This window comes from Poecilia formosa, unplaced genomic scaffold (assembly GCF_000485575.1).
Source record: "Poecilia formosa unplaced genomic scaffold, Poecilia_formosa-5.1.2 Scaffold326, whole genome shotgun sequence".
NCBI lineage: Eukaryota > Metazoa > Chordata > Actinopteri > Cyprinodontiformes > Poeciliidae > Poecilia > Poecilia formosa.
In genome coordinates, this window is record NW_006800265.1 from 107,314 (window position 1) to 117,803 (window position 10,490).

Consider the following 10,490-nt stretch of genomic DNA (forward strand, 5'->3'; position numbering starts at 1 on the left):
GTGGTAGACGCAGCTTTAAATATAAAAATAAACCCTTAAACAAAGCTTAAGAAAATGTTCCTCATGATATTCCATGGGAAGCAACGTCATGAACAACATGTAGTTGTGAATGAGTCTCTTGCGTCACCCTGGCTGGATGTGTTACCACTCTTATCAAGAATGAAAGAGGTCATTTGATTGGTGTCCGGGCTAAGCGTCTTAACTTTAAAACAAACTCCATGAGTTTCAAATAGGGTTGTGGTCAGAGCATGCCAGAAAACTTAGTGGAAACCCACTTTATCCAAGCCTGATAACAATGCTCATTAATTTGTACAGAGAGTATGGGCTCCCTTCTGTATAGAGAAATGATTGTTTCCTAGAGGTGTGGACTTTGTTGAAGTTTGAAATTCTACCTAATGGCTAACATTTGGCCTTGATATATGAAATGTGTCAGTTCAATGCTATGAAGCTTACCAAACATTGTCTGGGGTATAAACGACCATCCTCCACTTCCACTGGAAAAAATCCAGCTCATTGGGAGAAAGCCCAGACAGAGCACTGAAGGGAGATGAGAATCGGGCACAATTACCAAGGACGGCAATGGTCAGGCTAACTTTATACATTCCAAAACCAGTTTTGATATGCGTTTGGGATCATTATTTTGTCGGAACACTGAATAGGCTCAACACAGAGGGAATGATGACTAACAGCAAAAGGTGAAAGTTTGAACCCAATACACAAGATGCAATAATGGCAATGGGGGCAGCAACAAAAGTTTAACATTTTCAACTTTCTTGTTGCATTGCATGTGTACATCTACATGTATGAGCTTGAAATTTCACATGCACAAATTTCGCCTGTTGCTTGGCTGGAGAGGAGCAAGCAATTATAACATAGGAAATAAATGGAGAGGGAGGGATGTCAATTCCCGTGCGTCAAGCCCTTAAGCTTTTTCAGACTTCAACTATCTGACCAAATCCGTCAGAACAAAGTGGTTTGAAAAGGATCAGAAAACATTAAGGATGAAACTTGAACTGGAATATATTGTCCATGTCCAAAGTACGGTGGGGTTAACATCACCATGGACTGAGAAGGTGCCACTCTGAAATAATTTCCAGATCCGAAGCCTTCAGGTGTGACTATTTGCATTTACAAACAAGGTAATGTCCTTGAAGTCCTCAATTTTCAGTCTTGAAACCTGGGAACACTAAAACAAATGTCAAGGATGGAGGTGGCATCATGCTGAAGATCAATTTTGTTCCCAGTGTTACTATTGGATTGCACAAATAAAACGTATTTTAAACAACTGTTCCAATGGGATGTAAATTCCAGACCTCAAAATTAGCTTGAAGCAAAGCTAACTTTTCCTGTCTGGAATAACTCCAACCTGAATCCGACAGGAAATACAGGAGTTACTGTTAAAAAGGGAGGTCTATGTCAGGAAACCATTTTAATTCCTGATAAGACCATATATCCTGCTGGTATTATGCCAAGACCTTGTTATGGCTACAGGTAGTTTGCCTTGCTAAAGACTGTATTGATTAGTAAAAATTTATAACAAAATTAGAGTTTTGCACTTGATTCTTGTCAAGAAAAGTTCTTTACGTTGCATCTTTGGTGTCAACTCTACCCTGGAACTGTCAGATCTAGTTTGTTTCCCCCATACTATATCTGACAACTGTATCATGGGATATAAAAACAAAAAAATATTTTTATATTTTGTCATTCAAACAAAAATTGCAGAATTCTTGGCACTCTATAGCAGACTTAGTAGAAATGTCCTTAAGTCTGGGTCAGTCAGATTAAATACATATAGCTGGGGTTTGATGGGGAACAAAAAAAGGAAGAGAAAAGAAGGAAAAGACCTGAGAAGATCAGCAAATTCCTTATATGGAGAGAGAACAGAAGGGGTCATAATGCTAGTGGGGAAAAAGCTCAGGAAACAAAGATGCCCAGAAACAAATACAGTTTGAATGAAGTCATGGATGATACTAATCCAAAGGCCTCTTCCACTTTGGGGTGTTTGCTGACTGAGGAGTGATCACCTTCACTGGCAAATATGTAAATCATAAAAATAAATTTCACAATCAGGTATTTTAAAAGCCCCGTCCTTTGGGATTTGGCCTCAGCTGTTTCCAAGCATCTGTTTTTAAGAATCAGTCTTGGAATACTCCATGAGTTCACCAAGTGTATGTGTTTCTTACCTTGTAAGGACCATTTTTTTCTAGCAAATGCTACATTGTGGGGACCGACTGCTCCTTATCAAGCCCAAAACCCAAGTCTCACAAGAAATGGTGTTTTTGGGTTGAATTGAGCAAGGTTAGGTCAGCTCAGAGAATTGACTTTAAAATACTGTTGATCTGCAAATCACTCAACAAATCTCTAACAAAGTACGTTAGAGATCTGCTGTTGTAGCAACCTTTCACATCACTCAGGTCTTCTGGTTCTAGTCTGCTCTGCATTCCCAGAACCATAACCAACCATGGAGAAGGAGCATTCAGCTTTAAGGACCACAAAACTGGAACAAACATCCAGAAATCTGCAAAACAGCTGAAACAAGACTAAAAACCTACCTGTTTAGGGTTGCTTTTTAACCATAGTAAAGGAAACATTGACCAACATTTTTGTGTATGATTTTGGTTATGGCGCTCATCAAAATGGAATTTTTGTTCAGTTGTTAACTGCGTGGTGTTTTCTTTATAACTTAGTGCTTTTGTGTTTTCGTCGTATAAAGCACTTTAAACTGACTTTCTGCTGAAATGTGCTATACAAATAAACTTGATTGATAACATTAGGGTTTGGTTTCGGCCTTAGAAATGAATGACAAAGGAATTTAAGTCAATACAAAGTCCTTGTGAAGGTAGCAAAACATACTGTGTGTTTGGTTATTTAGATATTCTTCTTATGACTAACCTCCTGAAGACCAATGGGCCTTATTGTGACCAAAGGTCCTAATGTGATGGACCCACTTGTTTAGGGTAGGGCTTAGTTTTAGAGGTAAGATGTGAATTACATTTTGGTTAAGAATAAACTAGTAATAGTTAAGAGTTGGGGTAAATGTCTGGTTTAGGCATAAATGCAGATATTAAAATTAACGGAAGTCTATGCAAAGTCTTACTGTGGGTAGAAATACAAACATGTGTGCAAAAAGAAGAGAGAAGATAATTTTTCCTAGGCAGTAGTCCACAGAAAGGAACATTTGCTGTCACTTCTTGGATAGACACATGATTTGAATTATTTAGCTTGAGCATCTACTGCCCTCTTGTGACAGCAAGATAATTCAACATTGAGCAAATTGAGAAAATTCAGGATGAACATTTCCCTAACACCAGTGTTGCAAAACATTATACATATAAGAAAACCCCTGAAGAGCAAAATTTGTTGGAAAGATAGGAAGAGTGGGGATGCATGACAACACGTAGCGAATACAAAAGCAGGAAACTAACTGCCTAAATCCTCCCATGCTTGGTCATTGTGGAAAAAATGAGCTAAAATTTTACTCAAGCAAGACTGGAAATGTGTCATGTCCAGATATAACAGTTGATCCTGTGAAACGCTTCTGTCTAAGCAAGCTTAAGACAACAGGAAGTCATTTAAGGCAAACTTAACGCTTATTGGAAGCCAATTTGGGGGAAATATCAGTCTGTAGAGGACATGGCCCAAAACTATTGCTGGATATGTATGTTCTCTCAATAGTACATGGCAAACTGTTCCTGTCACATATGTTCATAAAACCTCCATGGTACTATAAAAAACTGATAACCCAACAAGTCAAGGCATGTACATGTTAGATTTTATTAGGAAGGATGGCAGTAAGTTGACCCTGACAGAAAACGGAACATAAACTAAGTAAAACTGAAAAAGAAATTTGGATGACTCTCCACACTCTGGTTATTCCAGGCCGAAAATAACTTTCCGATTTTGTCACAGATTTTTGTAGAGCTGCATCCAAGATGGAGTTTTCCTGTGCTTCCCAGTTCTTATAGTGGTTTGAAAACCTAACAATTGTTTTAGTTTCCATTGTTCTAATAAGGTAAACTTATTTTAGCCCACTCACTTCTGACAAACTGCTAGCTTCCACCACTCCAAAAAAAGTATGTATATGACTACATACATAATGATTCTTAGTTGTTTATGTATGTATACATGAACTTAGTGATACATCTTTCCACTACAGGTAAGGCAAAAAGAACCACAGCTTAATAAAATCCAAGGATTTCCATGGAAGAAACTCATTTTTGTAGATGGCACTCTATAAAAGCTCATTATTATAAAATATTGGCAGTAACCCCAGGAGAGGGGGTGGAGAACATCTGTGGAAGCATTCATGGTTTGTAGAAAGAGAAAAGTAATAAAAAAACATCTGTCTCAGCAGCATGCTGCAAGATTTTCCCATAGCATTTCATTGTTTAATGTCAATCAAAACATATATGTAATGAACCTTTTAGCAACACAAAGCTCTGTTGGTTTTGGACATTTGTTAATGAACATAGTATAACGTAAAGTTTTTGGGTAACAGTATACTATTTAAATTAATTAAATGAAAGATTTTTAGTACCATTATTGATATGGATGCCAATCTGCTGTAACAATTAACTGATATGCTGTGGCTTAAGCACACATACAAACTTGTTCAGATACAAAATACAAAGGAAGGGACAAATGGCGAGGCATATGAACTGATGGGTGATATGACAGAACCATCGAAAGATATTTGATTTTTGAGTTATACTGATAAGGGTGAGATTGTTGATAGGATTAATTTCATTAAGGAATAAAATGTAAAAGTATGTACAAAAATAAAGCAAACCATTATGAGGTGCCGTTTGTAATGTTTCAAAGACAAAAATTAGAAGCAAGATTTTGGGGCATTTACCCTGTCAGGAAAAAAAATGGGATCCATCCCTCCCTCCCTCCATCCATCCACCCATCCCTCTCTCCCTCCTCTTATCCAGGATTGGGTCGCGGGGGCAGCAGCTTCAGAAGGGAGGCCCAGACTTCCCTCTCCCCAGCCACTTCTTCCAGCTCCTCAAGGCATTCCCAGGCCAGCTGAGAAACATAGACCCTCCAGCGTGTCCTGGGTCTTCCCCGGGGCATCCTCCCGGTGGGACGTGCTCAGAGCACCTCCAGAAAATGGGTGTTTACTCTGTAAAGTCATATTTTTACCATGCTATTCTTTAGTGTATGAATGTCATGTTCAAACTGAATGTTTAGGTTGCTATCTGAATAGTTTTTGATGCAAAATATTTTGACCCTAAATATTTAGTTTGAGGTTAAATATTTAGCTTTCTAACTAAATCCATAGATTATAAATTAAATATTTAGCTCTGTGTTAAATATTTATTTACTAAATACGCAGTTTGTAAACTAAATATTTGACTTGCTTGCTGAATATTTAGGTTGAAGCTAAATATTTAATTAGGCAACTAAATGTTTAGTTGACACACTAGCAAAGAGCTAAATATTTAGCTTTTTGTAAAATTTGTACCCTTCTAACTAAATATGTAGCGTTCTAAATAAATATTTAGTTTGAGGCTAAATATTTAGCTTCAAACAAAACATTTAGTTGACAAGCTAAATATGTAGATTGGTAATATTTTGATGGCATAATAAATAATGAATTCAGTAAGAATTTTAAGCTGATTTCAAAGTGAACTAGGCAAACAAAGTGTCTAAAAACACCTCTACTTGTTCTTTTAGTTTAGACCTTTATGATATTTAGGATTAACTGCTGCTGGATCTGAAGAGCTAGTGCAACAAAACATATCTCTGGTAAATAAGATCAACTGGGACAGTTTAGAGCTGCCTACCGTAGTGAAAGGATCCTAAAGTCAACCCTGGTGTTGACAGGTAGCCAAGATGAAGACTTTAAGCCTGGTATGATGTATGCTCTTCTGGTTCTAGTTAACATTCTTGCTTGTGTGTCTGAAACTGTGAAACTCGTTTGGAACACCAAACACAGAACTGCAATAATCCAGACACCAAGTAATGAAACAGTAAAATTAACGACTCTGCGTTGGCTTGACAGAGAAATTATCTTAGCCAAATATTTTTCAGATGATAAAATCCAGCTTTCATTACAGATGGCTAAAAATAGGTCCTACACTTAAAAAAGAGGTTTCAGAAAATATTTAATATTAGCTATTAAAATGATTACAATTAAAAATCATATCGGACCTCAAAATCAAATATATCAGAGTATAAGTGCAGGATAAATTCTAGCATCTTTGCAGACACAATGTGCAAACTCCATGCAGAAAAAGCCCAGGCTGGGATTTGAGCCCAGAAGGCAGCAACGCTATCAACTGCTTCCATAGTAAGAACGGCATACTGGCAAATTTTGCCGTTCTGAAACGGTGCCTTGATGTCTGGCTGTTTTGTTAGAATACATATGGTGGAGTGTCTCTCCATTGGTTTATATAGTTATAAATAACAAATATAGTTCTCCAATTCATGATGCTGGTCCCATTTAGATTTTTTTATACCCGTTTTATTTTTTCTGAATGTGCCATAACTTTCTCCAGCTGAACAGGAACAAAACTGAAGTTATCTTTGTACCTCAAGAAGAAAGATCTAGAGTCAATTCACAGCTTCAGTTTTTTCAGCTAAACTTGTGATCAAGCCAGAGATCTGGGTGCTGTGATGGACTCTGACCTGAACCTTCAGAGATACTTAAATATAGTTACAAAGTCAGCCTTCCATCACCTGAAGAACATTTCTACAATTAAAGGACTAACTTATTTAGTCCTTTAACCTCGCATGGATGAGCAAGAAACTCATCCATGCATTTATCTTTAGTTGCATTGATTACTGAAACAGTGTCCTCACAGAATCAATCCTCCATCTGCAGCTAATCCACGACACTGTTGCTTATGTTCTCACTAAAACAAGGTAGATGGAACACATCACCCAGTTCTAAAATCCCTACACTGACTCCCTGTAGCTCAGAGAATTTAAACTTTAAAATACTTTTGGTAGTTTATAAATCACTGAACGGCTTATCACCCAGATACACTAAAGATTTTTAAAGATCTGCTGTGGTGGTATCAACCTTCCAGACCTCTCGGGTCTCCTGGTTCTGGATCTGCTCTTCATCCCCAGAACCAAACATGGAGAAGCAGCATTCAGTTTCTACTCCCAACAAATGTGGAACAAACTTCCAGAAAACTGCAAAACAGCTGAAAAACTGACTTCCTTTAAATCTAGTCTAAAACCCACCTGTTTATAGTTGCATTTGATTAATAACTAGAACATTAATTAATATATTTGATATATATTTGCTTGATGATTTTGATGAATTTTAGCTAAAGGTAATAATTATTGCTTGTTTCATAATTGCTTATTGTATGATGTTTTCCTGGTAAAAAGCACTTTGAACTGCCTTGTTGCTGAAATGTGCTATACAAATAAACTTCACTTGATGCTCCAGTTTTTTAGAAAATTTCTGCCCATTCAGGCAGACATGGTGTAAAACAGGCATTTTACCTAAAATGCCACTAGGGGGAGATATAGTCAAAGGCAAAGAAGTCCTATAAAAGCCAAACTCTTACTTTGCTGATCAGCAGAAATTCACTTTATGACCTGAACCTCCTTGCTCTTACTCCTTGGTCACCTTGTAAACTTGAGTACATCCATTTCCAGTACACCGAGTTTCAATTATGATTTCATGTATGAAGGTAGTGTAGAATGAACTGAGCTGAATTAGTGACATAATTCTTAGATTTATTTACACACAGTTATGTTTATCTGATTTGTGCTTATAGTTTGGTTAAAAATCCCATCGTAGATTGTGTAAATGCGCTGCTGCACATGTACCGCCATGTCTAGTGTTTTGCCTACAACCCAGAGATAATCTATTCTGCTTCTGAAAAACAAGGTATTGTTTATCATCGTGCAAAAGCAAGTCCGGACATAAAATGATGTTTATAGGGGACTTAATTAACCATCAACATAGGGGTGAGCATCAAAGAGGAGGAAAAGGGGGAATATAAAACTTTCTGCTGTATTGCATTGCTACTTTGCATATTTTTTCCACCTCCTCTCCCCTTATCCCCCACCCTGAATGGTCAACAGAACTGAGCCGGGATGTCTTGGAAACTCTCAAAACAGTTCAGTCATTGTTTTGACAACAGGAGACACTCCCTCACATTCCAACGGAAGCTTCAGGATCTAAACTCACGCAGACATGATGGGTTTAATGGTTTTCACTAATGTACCAGTGTGTAGTTTATGTCCTCCTGCCTATTCTGGACATTACAGCTCACGTCTGGTCAGTGATGCATTGAGTCTGGAATGAAAAGGGGGAATGAAAGAATACGGATGTTGAACGGAGACGTTCCTACATGAAGAAAATTATTTATCCTTTTTGTTCTTGTAGTAATTATATTCTTATTAAAGTTTTTATAGTTGTTATGGCAATCGTTAAAAGCTCAAAAGCCCCCTGATGACATGTGCCAGACAACCATGAGAAAAAAGTTAGCACTGTTCTCTGACTTGGTTGGGACTCTGAAAAGGGGATTCTGTGAAAAATCTATGAGGCCAGTGTCTTGCACTCCGCATCAGTCCAGTAATTTGGAGGAGTCAAGTGAATTTTAAATAGGAAAAGTCAAACGTCTCTCTTCAACCCGTACCTCACAGTTCGGTATGGCTCCTCTGCATATAAAAGTTGCCATAATAAAATTGCTGTAGTGTTTAACACCAATCCAATTGACAGGAAATGGCATCTTACACAACAAGTAATGGTGGGACTTGTTTAAATTTTTTTAATCAAGGTAACTAGTTTCTGTAATTAATATCATCGTAATTGAAAACTACCTTGGTTATTCAACCATCACATTAGTGTAAAGTGGTGTTTTATCCATCCAGGTTTCAGCTTTTTCAGGAACTTTGATGGAACATCTTTGAAAAAATACTTCTTCAGAAATATGGACTGTATATGGACATCTGTGCCGATGCATCAGGAGTATTGAGATGCTATTCTAAGCTTGAATAGCTTATCTTATAGACTAATTCCTTTTAGTACAACTTTAACACAACAATTGTCTTTTCCAGAATTCAATCAGATTTTTTGAAGAAAAAACTTACCCCCAGTGAGCCAAGAGAAGCTGCTTTGTTGTCCATTGCTGTTTTTTGTGATTGTTGCTTTTGTGCATCAGACTTACATGGTTACTGGAAACACAGAAATACAAAGGTTCCGGCTCTGAACTATTTATTTATCTTTTTAAATTAAAAAGCGATTGCGTTAAATTTTAGCATGTTAAAATCGATTAATCATCAGGAGATTAATCTTCATGGGATCATCATTGAAAAATGTGATCTATTTATAGATAGCTTTTTCAAATGTTTCAGACGCATAACTTCACAAGTAGCATGAAGAAATTGTCTAACACATAAACCCTGGTGACTCAGATATTTTTCTTAAATTTTTTTAAAAATCATCTTTTGAATAGATTAAGGGTATGTGGAGACGACTTGGCTGCTTTTCTGTGGAAAGGTTTCCAGCATGGTTTTTATGCTGCCATTTTTTCCTTTGTGCTATTTTTACTAAAATAAACACCAGCAGATGTCTTTCATGTATTCCTGAGACCTTAGTCAGAATAAACAGGATTTTCTAGAAAACTTTTGTTGGGGCAAAACCCTTGATTTAGAAATCTATTAAATTTTGTTAGAAACAATTTAGTCATCACGTCCTAATAGACTTTTGTCATCAACAGCTTGCTTTTATTAACATAAAAGTCACACAGCAGGAAATGACAACGTGTCCAAGCCTGTGGTCGAAAATTAGTGTGAGATGAATGCTTTCCATGTTGAATCAATGATTGTTACCAGAGTCTGTGTAAATTTTTGAGTTGAGAAATCAAATTTAAAAATTTCAAATTAGCAGAATGTTCCAAATGTGATCAATTTAAGGAATAAGCAACAATGACATGTCAGCAGCCACCACAGAAACCAGCTGATGTATGTAAGGAAACTTGACCATAACCAAGAAGAAAATGTGTCTTAAATTACTATAAATTATTCTTTTGGTTTTGAACTTGCAGACCTGTATCCTCTACTATAAAAGGCCTGCTATGACAAATAGAGCTGGACAACAAAGTAACAGAAGAGGTTGAACTTGTCCAATGAACTCTTCTTTCTTCTTTTGCAGCCATCATAACAGCACCTTTGTGTGCCTAACAAAGCGACCTTTTGCACCTGGTTTTACAGTGGAGATGAAGGCTGAGTCAGCATTGATTTATTCATTCACGTTTGACAGAACTTGATGGAAAATACATGACATGTCAGGCCTTTTAACAGCAACACAATTTTCTTTAATGACAAAATGGAAGCCTTACATAGTTTTAGGACTAAAGCATTCCATTCTCACAGGCAAGTTTACCAAATTACATTATCTATTTACACATGCCACCTACATTTTAATAAATACAAATGTATTTACTAGTTATTCATTTTGCCATTTACTTTTTATAAATATTTTAATTTATAACCTAAACACCATCCTGCCGTAAAAC